Raw genomic sequence first — 15676 nt, forward strand, 5'->3', positions numbered from 1 at the left:
ACTTGACATCAGAACAGATCCCATCAATACCTTACATATGTACTTAGCATATACAATCTGTGACACACTCCAAACAGGGTTTCTTCAAAGTGGACCTCCCCCGAACAAAAGAAAGGTAGCAACATAATCCACACACTAAAGAAAAAAATTGTCAGTGATGTAATCAGTGGACCTGTCCCACCTCCTGGACTTGCAGAAATGAGGAGCTGACTGTAACACTCAGATGACCAAACCCTAAAAAGAAAAGAGGAAAAAAAAAGCACAAACACACTTCTCTTGTAAAATAGTAATGATGGAGGCAGAACAAGACCAATTGGTCCATCCATTCTGCCCAGCAAGCTTCCCAGGTAGTAACTGCCACTCCATGCAGTTATCACAAGCTTTATGATAACCCATACAAATTTCATCTAGCAACATTTTTTAACTGGGTGATGAACTTTCTTGAAAATGCAGTGCTGCTTGACGTGCTTTGTTTATTAACTTGGCCGTAGAAGCAGTCCTATGCTTTTCCCCCTTATGCTTGACTATCACTACCCCAAACCGTAGAAGTCAGGGCCCTGTTGGTTGTTGCCGAAGCTGGGAGTAATGTTGCAGTTGCATGAAAAGCATCAAGGCATATTGGCTAAGGGTAGTAATCTCCGTGTCTTCTGTTAAGGGTAGTAACCATTGCACCAACAAGTTACCCCTCTGCACTCTTTTCTCATTTTGTCCTCTAGCCTTTAGAGATCTAGTGCTTATCCTATACCCCTTTGAATGGACTGGTTTTGTCTTCATCACCTCCTCCACAAGGGCATTCCAGGCATCCACTACCCTCTCCATGAAGAATATTTCCCGACCTTGATTCTAAGTCATCCCCCCTAGAGTTTCATTTTATGATGCCTAGTTGTATTGTTCTCTTTCCAAGGGAAACAGTTCAGAGTTTGTGCATCCTTAAAACCTTTCAGATATCTGACGGTCTGTATCATATGTCTCCTGGACCTCCTCTCTTTCAGGATATACATATTTAAATCCTTCAAGCCTCGCCTCATAAGTCTTTTGATACAGACCCCACATAATTTTGGGCTGCCACAATCTTGTTGCTATCCTTTTTGAGATACAGACTCCAGTACTGAACACAATACTCCAGGTGAGGCCTCACCAAGGACCTGTACAAGGGGATTATCACCAAATTTAGAATAAAGAGACCATAATGTACAAATTGAAATGTGCAGACAAAGATTGAACAGAAAGCACAACAAGCCACACTCTGTTTGCAGTGCAACAATGGAAAAACAGAAACATCACCATTCCTCATATAACAAACAAGACAAGCTTCTAGATATGCTTGGTAAGTAGGAAGCCCGATGGAAATTTAGAAGGGCAAGGGGAGCAGTCATTGCTGGCAGTGACCTACATTTGTTTTGAGGGGGGGGGGGGGGCAATACTCCTGTGGTCCTCCCTTTCCACTGCCTTTGGTTGATTCCATTCTTTTTACATATCTAGCTTCAGTCTGAGTCCAGTCCATTTTCTGTCATGTTTTTCAAAAACTCCTCCACTTTGTGTACAGAATCAAAATAATCTGTGCTTTCCACTGGCAAAATCCTTAAGTTTGGCTGAGTAAATGAGTGCATTCGATAGACCCATCTACCCTAGCTTAGCTTTGACATCCTTAAATTCCAAATGCTTACTCTGTAATTGCACAGAAAAATCTTATTTATTTATTTTTTATATACAGACATTAGATGTGAGATGTCACATTTGTTTACATTCAGTTACTGTAGATATTTCCCTATCCCCAGAGGGCTTACACAATCTAAGTTTGTACCTGAGGCAATGGAGGGTAAAGTGACTTGCCCAAGGTCACAAGGAACAGCAGCAGGACTCGAACCCTAGTCTCCTGGTTCATAGCCCACTGCTCTAACCACTAGGCTCTTACTTTCTCTTTGGAGATGGCCTGAGGGACTTGGCCTGTGATGAGTTACTCTGAGATGGGGGTGAATTGCAGCTATTTGGGTAACCATTCCAAGATGACCTGCACCAGATTTTGGCTCTCTGCCTTTTCTGGCAGCCCAATAAAACAGAGATTGTTACGGTCATTTCTATTTTCTCGGTCAGCATGCTTCTCTGAGTTTTGTAGATGCGTTCAAGCTTTCCAATTTTCTGAGCCACAATGGTAAGGGAAGTTCCCATCTTGTCAATTTGTCCTCAATACCATCCACACGAGTTGTTTAATTTACGATGGACATTAGCTGGGCAACCTCGTCCACAACTATCTCCAAACGAAGGTCTAGGCTGGTTTATATCTGAGCAGCAAGCTGTTGAAGAACTTCCCCATTGCTACCACCATCACAGTAGGTGGGATTGCATGTATTTCCACCTCCTTCGGTGCCAGCTTATCCTCCAGGCCCATGTTTTTTTTTTTTAAACATTTTTTGCAAGTATTCTTCCTGGCTTTACCAAACTGTTCCGACCATAGAGCTGGAAGAGAATTATTGCCACTGTCATTAGCGATGGTTTTGGACATTCTGGAAGCCGACCCAAGTAAAAGGAACCAAAATGATCAATGAGGGCCACGGGAACTCAGCACAGTAGCTCCTTCACGCTGAAAGCATATCCAGTGACCCTATAAGTGGTCCAGCAGCAGGAATTTTTGTGGGGAGATGGCTCCGCAGCTGACTGCATCTGCCATTTTTCCTTTAACACTAATAAAACATTTTTTCTTTTGTTTTCAAAATGGGAAATTGTTGAAATTTCCCATTTTGTTTATAAAAATAAAAAAAAAAGCACATCACTAATATATACCAACTTTGCCCAATCAAAAGGCTTTTCAGCATCTAATGAAATTGCTAAAGTTGGAACCTCCAACTCTTAGTTTTGTGCAGTATATGACAAAATAATTCTGCATTACCTGTGGACTAATGACCCTATAAAACACCTGGCTGAATCATGTGGATTAATCCTGAACTACTTTGCTTAATCTTTGGGCTATGTGATGTCAACCAGGACAGTTTTGGGAAGATCTAAACTTGCAATTAAACAGGCAAACTACTTTGTTGCCACCTCCTTTCTGTACTTTCCACCTTGCTGCACTCCTGGGCTGGTGCAGCATGCACTGTGCCCATATTCACATTACACCTAAAAACTCACCTTTCTGAGGATTTTAAATCTTGAACCTTGGCTCTTCCTGCTCTTAGCTGTGTTGATTTTAACCATGTTTACTATAATACAGATCCTGAACCATTTAATTGGTCGTGACTAGATTGTAAGCATCTAGTGCATAGTAGCACTAGAGAAAAATCACAGGCAGCAATTTCACTTGCAGTGTTTGCCGGTTTGACTTTCTCCGCAGAGAGCACATTTCCGAGGTTCACTCAATAGCAAGATCTCTTCCCCTCCCATTATTTCTTAAGCTAAATCAAAGGTTCCCCGTATGTACGCGGATCAGTCCAGACTCCTGGATTTTGCCTCCCCTCCAGCAGATGGAGACAGAGAAGTTTTAACGGATTCCGTCCTATACCCCTGAGGTGCCACCTAGAGTCGGTCAGTATTTTTCTGTCTCCAGCAGATGGTGGAGGTGCAAATCCCTTCAGTCTGGATTAACTAGTATCCTCTGTAGTATTAATTTGGATATTAGGTCTTGGTTTTGATTAGGGGCTTAATTTTGATTGGCTTACATTAAAAAAAAACAACAGGACAAAAGGCTTAGAAGCCTTTGAGCCTCCCAGGGGGTTGTCAGGTCCTGGTGGAACACCCCTCCCCCCCCAGTAATAGAGGCTACAGAGCAGAGGGTTGAGGACCCGATTACTTGCAGCAGCTGAGGGTGATACCAGGGAGCCTGGTTCACTCACCCTCGGGGGGGGGGGGGGGGGGGGGAAGAGACAGCTTCTGATTAAAAAAAAAAAAGGGTAATCTTATTACGTTGCGCTGCAGTCCGCTTCACTCCTACCATGCTCCCGGGGTATTTTTAGTGTCTTCACAATGCCGCGTGGTACGGCCTGCTTGTTGTGTGGAAGCGTGCGCCTCTCCAGAGCCGGGTTATGCTCCGACTGCCTCGCGGGAGGGGAGAGCTCATCAGGGCAGGCGGCGGCCAAAACTGCCCACGGGGGAGGGGGGTCCCGCTGTCAGCAAGAGCCTGGGAGGCTCGAGGTTAGCAATAAGCCCTCTGACCCGTTCCTGCTCAGCACGGGAACTGAGGCAATTTTCCAAGTTTTCAGGGCTCAGGAACAAGCTGCGCTGGGGGAGGAGAATTCCCCTTCAACTCGTGTGTGTTCGTTCGTGTGTGTTCGTGTGTGTTCGTGTGTGTTCGTGTGTGTTCGTGTGTGTTCGTTCGTGTGTGTGTGTGTGTGTGTGTGTGTGTATATTCCACGAGGATCAAGAGCATTTGCTGGGAAGGAACCCCGGGGGGGGGGGGGGGGGGGGGCTCAGAAGATTCCTCATCTTCATTCTCCTCTGACTTTGTATTGCTGCTCCACAAGGCCTTTAAGGACTGGAGACCAGCAAAGAAACAGGGTAGCAGAGGCTTTCAGGCAGCCTCGGCTCTTCTCATCACAGCAAGGATACTGGCTAGATCCATGAGGCCCAAGTTCTCACCGGCGGTGGGAGCCATGAAATCTAAGCGCCCTCTCCGCTCTATTTCAGATCCGGTGGACACTACGTCCTCGGCTGGGGGCACCCCGCTGCATGATCCACAAGGACCTGATGCAGATCTGGACCCAGAAACCCTGACCCAGCCTTCCAAGGACGCAGGACCACCTATGGTTGAGGGAGATGGCCCAAGTTGGTGCATTTGTTCTGTAAGGACGAGTTAGGGCCTCTCATCCCAGCTATTCTGGAGGAATTGGGGATCAAGGTCCCTCCGGAAGATTTGCAGATGGGGGCAGTGGATCCGGTGATGGTCGGACTCCGGGGTCCAGCAAAATAGTTCCCTTTCCCTATGTCAGTTACTGACCTGTTTCGGGAGTGGGACACTCCAGATTTAGGGCTGAAAGTCAGCCGGGCTATGGATAAATTGTACCCGCTACCAGAGGAGGCTCTGGACCTTCTCAAAGTGCCCAAGGTGGATGCAGCTGTTTCTGCGGGGACAAAGAAGACCACCAGCCAAGTGACGGGAGCCACTGCTTTTAAGGATTTGCAGGATTGTAAATTGGAGCTGCAGATTATAAAGATTTTTGAGGTCTCAGCCCTCGGTGTTCAAGCAGCCATGTGCAGTTTTGCACTGAGAGCCAGTCTCCGCTGGGTGCAGTACTTACAATTGACTGCATCTTTTTCTGAGGCTGAGGCAGCAGAGGCCGGTCGGCTGGAGGCTGTGGTCGCTTACAGCGCTGATGCGATTTATGATCTTCTTCGTACTTCAGGGAGAAACATGGTTTCGGCTGTATCTGCCCACAGACTCCTCTGGCTCAGGAACTGGTCCACGGATGTTTCTTTCAAAGCTCAGCTGGGATCCTTACCGTTCAAGGGAAAGCTACTCTTCAGTCAACGATTGGAGGACCTGATTAAGTCTCTGGGAGAGAACAAGGGCCATAAGTTGCCTGAGGACAGGCCTAAGACGTGGGGATCTTTTTCCCCAAAAGGCCAGATTTCTGGGAAATTGTTTTCATTCATCTCGATCTTCCGGGTCCTCGTCTCATCAAGTTCCTGCCCGGCAACACTCCTGGAATAAGTCATTTCGTGGCCAACATCCTAGTAGAGACGGCACGCCACAAGCCCATGGTGCTCTCAAATCCTCACAATGAAGCGAGGCCGGTTCACTCCTCCGTACCAAAGATTTGGGGAAGGCTGTCTCTCTTTCTAGAGGAGTGGGCCAATTTGACCTCAGATCAATGGGTCCTAAATATAATAGAACACGGCTATGCTTTAGATTTTGCATGGCCGCTGCAGGAACGCCGTCTGATTTCCCCGTGCTCTTACCATCAAAAACATCAGGTGGTACTAGACACCGTACGACGTCTGCAAGAACTGGGAGCCATAGTTCTGGTGCCCACAGGAGAACTCAGGGGAGGTCGATACTCCATCTTCATAGTACCCAAAAAGGAGGGCACCTTCCATCCCATCCTCGATTTAAAGAGTGTCAATCAAAGGTACCTCAGTTTTGCATGGAAACCCTTTGCTCGATGATAGTGTCCATCACAAGGGAGAGGTTTTGGCATCTCTAGACCTGACAGAAGCATACTTACATATACCCATCCGTCCGGATCATCAGAAGTAGCTGCGGTTTGTGGTCCTCGGGTATCATTTTCAATTTTGTGCACTGCCTTTTGGTCTGACGCCAGCACCCAGAGCGTTCACCAAGGTGATGGTGGTTATAGCAGCACCACTTCGGAAGGAAGGTATATTGGAGCATCCCTATCTGGACGATTGGCTGATTCGAGCAAAATCAGAGGACCTTTGCCGGTCGGCAGTTCAGAAAGTGTTGCACTGGTGGAGTTCGATGGTCTGGGTTGTCAATCCCGACAAGTCATCTGATTCCTTCTTAGTCCCTGGAGTTTCTGGGGGCTCGATTCGACATGCTCCTGGGCAAGGTTTTTCTTACAGAGGAGAGATGCAACAAGCTTCTTGATCAGGTGGAATCTCTACGGTCCATGCCTCGTCCCAGAGTCTGGAATTATTTACAAGTTCTAGGTTCGATGGCTTCCACACTCGATCTGGTTCTGTGGGCCTTTGCTCATATGCGTCCACTTCAATCAGCCTTGCTCTCCTGGTGGAATCCACTCCTCGAGCAGTTTTAACTTCTCCTACCGCTCATGGACTCGGCGCATTCCAGCCTACTTGGGTGGCTCTGCCCTGCCAACTTACGTTGGGGGGTGGACTTGGAAATTCCTTTTTGGGTAGTACTGACCACCAATGCCAGCCTCTCTGGTTGGGGAGTGGTATGTCAGGGGAGAGCAGTGCAAGGACAATGGATGAGAACGGAATCCTCCTGGTCGATCAATCGGTTGGAGACCAGGGTGGTGCAGTTGGCTCTGCAGGCCTTCCTTCCCTTAGTACAGGGAAGATTGGTAAGAGTACTCTCCGACAATGCGATGATGGTTGCCTACATCAATTGTCAAGGCAGAACCAAGAGTCCTCCGGTGGCGACGGAAGCTCAACTTTTGTTCAACTGGGCGGAACAGCATCTATACAAGATAGCGGCCTCTCACTTTGCCGGGGTGGACAATGTGCAGGTGGATTTTCTCAGCTGCCACCAGTTGGACCCAAGAAAGTGAGAACTCGCCGAGGAGGCTTTTCAGCTCCTGTGCAACCGCTGGTCCAGGCCCACCATGGACTTGATGACAACGTATCGCAATGCCAAGGCTCCTCGATTCTTCAGTCAGCGACGAAGAGAGAAAGGGTAGTCAGCAACGAAGAGAGAAGGGGTAGATGCTCTGGGTCTTTCCCTGGCCAAGGGACATTCTATTGTATGTGTTTCCACCGTGGCCACTGGTGGGCAAGGTTCTGCACCGCATCAAGGCTCATCGGGAAAAGTGATACTCTTGGCACCAGAATGGCTGAGACATCTATAGTTTGTGGATCTCCTGAATTTAGCAGTAGAGTGTCTGCAAAGGTTCCGCCTGTCTCCGGATCTCCTGCATCAAGGGCCAGTTTGTTTCAGAGAGGCAGATTGCTTCTGTCTAGCAGCATGATTTTTGAAAGGCGGAAATTAAGGAGCAAGAGTTATTCAGATGCGGTGATTGCCATGCTTTTACAGTCCCGTAAAGCTTCTACTTCCATGGCGTACGTTAGCGTTTGGGCTGTTTGAGGCCTGGTGCCTAGACAACCAGGTGGAGCCGTCCAGGGCTTCCATTGCAGATGTTCTGGCTTTTCTACAGGCAGGTCTAGCTAAGGGATTGGCCTTTAATTCTCTGCGAGTTCAGATGGCAGCCCTGGGTTGTTTCTGGGGTAAAGTGCAGGGTGTGACTAGTATCCCATCCAGATGTAGCTCGTTTTCTGCGTGGCGCTAAACATCTGTGCTCTCCCGGTTCAGAGCCCTTGTCCCTCGTGGAAACTGAATCTGGTCCTCCGCGCCCTCTATAATGCGCCCTTTGAACCATTGAAACAAACGACCCTGAAAGAACTGACATTGAAGGTAGTCTTCCTCGTAGCTATCGCCTCAGCACGACATGCATCAGAGCTTCAGGCCTTATCTTGCAGGAAGCCCTTCTTACGGATTTCGTCAGAAGGGGTTTCCTTACGGATAGTTCCCTCCTTTCTCCCGAAAGTAGTGTCCTCCTTTCATTTGAATGAGTCGGTGGAGCTCCCTTCTTTTGCAGGCCTGGATGTCTACTTCCGAATCTAGGGAATTGCGAAAGTTGGACATGAAACGGGTGTTAATGCATTACTTGGAGGTTACGAATAGTTTCCATCTGTTGGATCATCTTTTCGTGTAATGGAGTGGTCATATACAAGCGCCACTATTGCGCGCTGGCTAAAGGAAGCTATTGTTTCGGCATATCTGATTCAGGGCCGTCCGATTCCGGTTGGTCTCAGAGCTCATTCTACTCGATCACAAGCATCTTCGTGGGCGGAATGACAGAAGGTGTTGCCACAGGAAATTTGTCGGGCAGCTACATGGAAATCTCCACACACTTTTGCCAGGCATTACCGCCTTGATGTCCGGACCCCAGAGCCAGGTTCCTTCAGTGCTAGTGTGATCCGTGCGGGACTCTCTCAGTCCCACCCTGGTTAGGAAAGCTTTGGTAAATCCCAGGAGTCTGGACTAGTCCGGGTACATACAGGGAAAGGAAAATTGGTTCTTACCTGCTAATTTTCGTTCCTGTAGTACCACAGATCAGTCTAGAGTCCCACCCATGGGGAAACAGAGTCCACGCGGCCGGATGTTATTCAAATCTTCATATACTATATGCCCCCCTTTACAGGGTAAGAGTATGGGCATGGTTTGGTTCATAAGTTTTCAAGTTGTTTCCCTTTCCTCTGCTCTGCAAGGGGGGTGAAGTTTGGTTATAGTGCAAGTTCTGGTTTGTCTTTTCTGCTTGGGTACAGTTAATACTGACAGACTCTAGGTGGCACCTCAGGGGTATAGGATGGAGTCAGTTAAAACTTCATCTCCATCTGCTGGAGGGAAGGCAAAACCCAGGAGTCTGGACTGATCCATAGTACTACAGGAACAAAAATTAGCAGGTAAGAACCAATTTTCCTTTAGTCCAGGATGAACAAGGTCCTATTCTGATTGTGTGCAACTGCCCTTCTGCTGCCTGTGCTGGGGCAGAGCATGCAACTACGTCACGGGAACCTTGGACTACTGTTGCTGACCTTGCTGTATCAATTCTGTGGTGGGGGTACTGGGTAGAGCTTGTATTGCTATTGCTCCTACCTTGTGGTGGGACAGTGGGTGTTTGTGTGTTGGTGGTAGAAAAAGCATGTACTACTAGGAGTTGCTAACTCCAGGTCAACATAATGGAGAAATTACTTACCTGATAATTTCGTTTTCCTTAGTGTAGACAGATGGACTCAGGACCAATGGGTATAGTGTACTCCTGATAGCAGTTGGAGACTGACATCAGCACTTCATCCACCCATGCAGGAAGCTCTGCTCTTTAGTATTCTCCTCAAAAAGCAATTGTGGATATGTGTGTGTTTGGATAACTTGGTTAACTTTGAACTGGTTGACGTGATTTTCAACTGGAGACCGCCAGTGCACTCAACCAAGAAATGCTGACTACCCGGCAACTATGGGTGTCTTAATTAGGGGTAAAACGTGGCTTACCCATGCTTGTCTTCCTCTCGGGGATTGTCACCCGAGGTTTCCGTATTTCGTGGCAGCCATGGGCGGTCTGCTGAGTCCATCTGTCTACACTAAGGAAAACGAAATTATCAGGTAAGTAATTTCTCCATTCCCTAGCGTGTAGCAAATGGACTCAGGACAAATGGGATGTACAAAAGGTACTCCGGACCTGGGAGGGAGGCTGCCCGTGGCCCACTTAGTACTGCCCTTGCGAATGCTGTGTCCTCCCGGGCCTGAACATGCAGGTGGTAGAACCTCAAGAAGGTGTGGCGGACCATGTCGCCGCCCGACATATCTTGGAGGGTGAGAGCATCTTGGTTTTTGCCCAGGATACAGCCAGGGCCCTTGTGGAATGGGCCTTGACTTGTAGAGGTGGAGGTTTCCCTGCCTCCACATAGGCTGGCTTGATTAATTCTTTGATCCAGCGGGCTATGGTTGCCTGCAAGGCCGCTTCCCCTTGTTTCTTCCCGCTGTGAAGGACGAATAGGTGGTCCGTCTTTCGTATGGATTCCGATCTTTCCAGGTATCGGACTAGGAGTCTACCGCCATTAAGATGGCGAAGGCGGCGAGAGTCTTCCGAGTCCTTATGCTTGTCTGGAGATGGTACCGAGATGTTTGGTTTAGGTGGAAATGCAAAACCACCTTTGGAAGGAAGGAGGGGACAGTGCGTAGCTATATGGATCCCCGTGTGAACCTGAGGAATGGTTCCCGACAGGATAGTGCTTAAAGTTCGGAGATGCGATGGGCTGAACATATTGCCACTAGGAATGCAGTCTTCAAGGTCAGGAGCCATAGGGGCAGACCACAGGTAGGTCTGAAGGAAGCTCCCACTAGGAAGTCTAGTATTAGATTGAGATTCCATAGGGGTACCGGCCACTTTAGTGGTGGTCTGATTTGTTTGACCCCTCTCAGGAAGCAGGAGCCGTCTGGATGGGAAGATAGACTGATGCTGTCCACTTTGGCTCTGAAGCAGGCCAGGGCTGCCACCTGAAGCTTGATGGAGTTGAGAGTCAGTCCCTTCTTTAAGCCAGCCTGCAGGAATTCCAGGATCATGGGGATTTTGGCTGTCCGCAGAAGGATGTCGTGGTCTTCACCCCAGGCTTCGAATATTCTCCATATTCATATGTAGGTTAGAGACGTGGAAAACTTGTGTGCTCGGAGCAAGGTGTCAATCACTGCCCCCGAGTATCCGCTCTTCTTCAGCAGAGTCCACTCAATGGCCAGACCGTAAGAGAGAATCAAGTTGGGTCTTCATGGAGGATCGGTCCTTGCTGGAGCAGGTCCCTGTGTAGGGGTAGACACAGGGGTTTCCCCGCCAGAAGTCTTCGCAGTCTGCATTTCACGGCCTTCTTGGCCAGTCCAGGGCCCCCAGTAGTACTAGCCCTTTGCGATGTTCTATCTTGTGGATGATTCCGCCCAGTAGTGGCCATGGGGGAAAGGCATATAGCAGATCCTCCTGTGGCCAGGACTGGACGAGGGCGTCAATCCCCTGGGATTGTGGTTCTCGTTTGCGGCTGAAGAAGTTGGGAACTTGGGCCTTGGACCAGGTTGCCAGAAGATCCATGGCTGGTGTTCCCCAGCGGTTTACTATCAACTGGAAGACCTGTGGTTGACAGCATCCATTGCCCTGGGTCTAGACTTTCTCTGCTGAGGTAATCCGCAGTGACGCTGTCTTTTCCTGCGATGTGAGCGGCTGAGATTCCTTGCAGGTTTGCTTCTGCCCACGCCATTAGGGGGTCTATTTCCAGGGACACCTGTTGGCTTCTGGTTCGTCCCTGGCGGTTGATGTAGGCAACTGTTGTGGCATTGTCTGATATGATTCTGACAGATTCACCCCGGAGTCTGTGACTGAAGCATAGGCAGACTAGTCTGACTGCCCGGGCTTCCAGTCGGTTGATGTTCCATCCCGACTCATGTCCCATTACCCCTGGGCAGTCAGTTCCTGGCAGTGGGCTCCCCACCCTTGTAGGCTCGCATCCATGGTGAGCAAGACCCAGGTCGGTAGGGATAGCCTTACTCCCTTGCTCAGATGGTCTTCTTGTAGCCACCATTGGAGCTGGGTCCGTGCCTTTGTCAGTAGCTGGAGGCAAACTGCGTAGTCCTGGGACATCGGGTTCCAGCGTGACAGTAGGGAACGTTGAAGTGGTCGCATGTGGGCCCTTGCCCATGGAACAACTTCTAGGGTCGATATCATGAGGCCGAGGACTTAGAGATAGTCCCATACCCTTGGGCCGAGCGCAGTTCAACAGTTTTCGCAACTGGTCCATCAATTTCCTTCTCCTTGTAAGGGGAAGAATGACCTTTGTCTTGTTTGGTGTCAAACCGGACTCCCAGATATTCTAGTGATTAGGAAGGCTGCAGGCAACTCTTGGTTGTGCTGACGACCCACCCGAGAGTCTGCAGTAGATTCTTGACTCTGGTGGTTGTCTGGTGACTTTCCTCTGGCAATTTTGCCCTGATCAGCCAATCGTCCAGATACGGGTGTACGAGGATTCCTTCTTTCCTCAGTGTCGCTGCCACTACAATCATGATTTTGGTGAACATCCGAGGGGCCGTGGCCAGTCCGAATGGCAGTGCCCGGAACCGGTAATGATGGTCCAGGATCACGAAGCGTAGAAAGCGTTGGTGGTGGGCCAGGATGTTGAGATAGGCTTCTGACAGATCCAGGGAAGTCAGAAATTCTCCCGAATGTACTGCTCTTATGACCAAGCGTAGGGTTTCCATGTGGAACAGTGGTCCCCTCAGGTAGCGGTTGACTGACTTGAGGTCCAGGATGGGCTGGAACGTTCCCTCTTTCTTGGGGACGATAAAATGGATGGAATAGTGTCCAGTATTTTGTTGGTGCATGGGCACCGGTGTTATAGCCTTTAGGGTGAGTAATTTTGGTAGTGTGGTTTCCACTGCTGTCCTCTTTGAGAGGGAGTGGCAAGGGGATTTCACAAATTTGTCTGGAGGGATGCTGTGGAAGTCCAGGTAGTATCCCTCTCAGATGATGGTTAGGACCCACTTGTCAGACGTTCTCTCGACCCATCTTTGGTAGAATAGGGCAAGCCTGCCCCCTATGGCTTCTTCCTGTTGATGGGTCTGTTGATTCTCATTGTGGGGTGTGGCTGGGGCCTTGACCTGAACTGGCTCCCCTCTTGTTGTGTCTGTTCCGAAAGGACTGGCCCCTGCCTGCGGGGCAAGGTGCTTGGTATGTGTTTTTGTATGCTTCAAAACGCTGCAATCCTCTGCCCTTGGGTGTTCGGGGAGAGGGGCGTTGGCTTCTTTTGTTCCTGTCCTCCGGGTAGGCGAGGTACTGGGGATTCGCCCCATTTGTCGGCTAACTTCTCCAGTTCGCTGCCGCACAGGAGGACTCCTTTGAAGGGCATTCTCGTGAGTTTCGTCTTGGAAGTCATGTCAGCTGACCAACTTCAGAGCCAGAGTTGCCTTCTGGCTACCACTATGGATGAGACGCCCCTGGCTGAGGTGTGCACCAGGTTGGAGGTCGCATCTATGAGAAAAGATAATCGCCGGTTCTAATGTTTCTACAGACGTGGTTGCATCCCTGGTAAGTGACAAGCAGGCACGTGTCACCACGGCGCAGCAGGCAGCGATCCGCAGGGACATAGCTGCGACATCAAATGACTGTTTAAGGATGGATTCCTGACATCTGTCCTGGGTATCCTTGAGTGCAGCTCCTCCTTTGACTGGGATGCTAGTGCGCTTTGCGACAGCACAGACCATGGCGTCCACTTTGGGGAACCCTAGGAGTTCTTTAGCCGAGGGTTCCAGGGGATATAGGGCTTTTAGGGCCCGCCCTCCTTTGAAACTGGTCTCCAGCATATTCCATTCCAGGTCAATCAGTTGTCGTATGGCCTGTAGCATTGGGAAATGGCATGAAGCCTGACTGAGCCCTATCAAAACAGGGTTAGTCTTTGGCTCCGCTGTGGTGCTTGTGCCTGGGATGGCCAGCGTCTTCAGGCTTAGAGACATGAGATCTGATAAGCACATCATGGTTCGGTATGGTTCCATTCCTGGAGGGATTTCTCCTTCCTCCAGGGAGTCTGGCTCTTCCTCAGAGGTGTCCGTGCCCCCTAAGGGGAGGCTTCTGATTGGAGGGAGCACATCTCGGGGAGGCCGAGAGGGACCTGGAAAGCTTTGGTCTTCTGGAGGAGGCTGTGGCACCGGTGGCACCGATTGTGCCTGGACAAAGGTTTGCAGTCCTTTGAAGAATTCTACCCAGAAAAAGGTTCCTGGGTCCATATTGAACCCAGCGGCTTTCCCCGAGTGGCTCAACTGAGGAGGGGCCGAGCCGGGGATAGAGAAGTCTGGGGTACTATTGTTAGTGGAGCTGAATTCCTCTACTGGCCGGAGGGGGCCTTGTCCTGGTTCCCCAGGGCCTCTTCGCACTGCAGGCACAGGGCAGAAGCCACTTCCGTGTTGCACAGCTCTCAGGTAGCAGGCCGGGCAGAGGGCTTGTCCCTTGGCACCATGATTTGAGTGCGTGGAGTCGTTCAAAACTAGTCTGTGCGCCTATAAGCGTGCACTGGGAGGCTTAGATAAGCGCTCCGGGTGCATCAAAGATGTGCGTGCAAGCTGCGGAAGATTTATTTTATTTAAAAACTTTTCTATACAGTCATTTAGTAATGCACCATCACAATGGTTTACAATTAGGTACATAAATAAGTTTGGTTTATAAATTATCTAGACTGTGCCAATAAATTCTTGGTTACATGTTTCAATAATGTACTCTATATGGAAAGTGGATTGGAATTTCCATTTATATGACTAATAGGATAATCATATATGTTTTATACGTCCTCTTAATTTAGTACTTAATTATGCTTAATTATGATAAAAATAATAAAGTAAGCAATTATGCTTTTGGGTGACTTTAAGAGCATGTCTGTGTTCTTATTCATCAACCTCACTGTTAAAGGCTTTTTTGAAGAGCCAAGTTTTTAAACTTTTTTTTGAAGAGTTTTAAATCTTTCATTAATCTTAATTCGAGTGGTAATGTGTTCCATAATATTGGCCCCACTAAAGATAGTGCTCTCTCTAACTTGGGTCAGTTTTGCTGTTTGACCAAGGGTATGGTTAGTAGAGCTTTATTGGCCGATCTGAGATTTCTCTGGGGGACATGCAATCGTGGGGCAGTGTTTAGCCAGTCGGCATTTAAGTCATTGATTAGTTTATGAATTGTGCATAGCGTTTTAAATTGCACTCTTTCTTCTATTGGCAGCCAGTGTAAATCGGCAAGTGTTTGAGTAATATGATCCCTTCTGCCTTTTCCAGTAAGTATTCTGGCAGCCGAGTTCTGTAGTATTTGCAGTGATCTTAGTGTTGTATATGACAATCCTAGAAAAAGTGTGTTACAATAGTCTGTGCTAGCGAATATTAGTGCTTGCAGAACTGTTCTAAAGTGTGCTTGAGTTAATAAGGGTTTTAGTCTCCTAAGGACCATTAATTTGGCGTAGCCTTCTGTAACTTTCAGTGTGCTTGCAGGCCGCTATGTGCGTGCTGCTGTGCACACAGGCTTAATTTGTGCGCCCGACACCGTTGAGCATGCCGCTGTGCGCACGGCAGATGTGCGCGCCGCTGTGCGCACAAGTAGTTTATGCGCCCGGCTCGCTGCTGTGCGCACAGCTCAGTTGTGCGGACAATACGGCGATCAAGGGGGGGAAATGGCACCAGTGACCACGCGGGCAAGATAGTGCCCCCCCCCCCCCCGGAGAGTCTCCACATGGGAGGATCCTCGTACCAAATCGGGGTCTAGCCTGGATGGAGCTTTCAACCCGAAGGGATAGACACCGGAGGCGATCTGAGCGGCTATCCAAGCCTCGGAGACCGGAGAGTTTAAGAAAAGTTTTCTAGCTTACCTTGTCTCGGCGCTTCCCGGTCTCGTGCTGGGTGGTCTCCGGCTGCGAAAGAAATACCTTCACCGCCACGCTCTGTATTGCACCTGCTGCCTCTCAGCCACTTCCGTTCTTAGGT

Source organism: Rhinatrema bivittatum, chromosome 5, assembly GCF_901001135.1.
Source record: "Rhinatrema bivittatum chromosome 5, aRhiBiv1.1, whole genome shotgun sequence".
Taxonomy (NCBI): Eukaryota; Metazoa; Chordata; class Amphibia; order Gymnophiona; family Rhinatrematidae; genus Rhinatrema; species Rhinatrema bivittatum.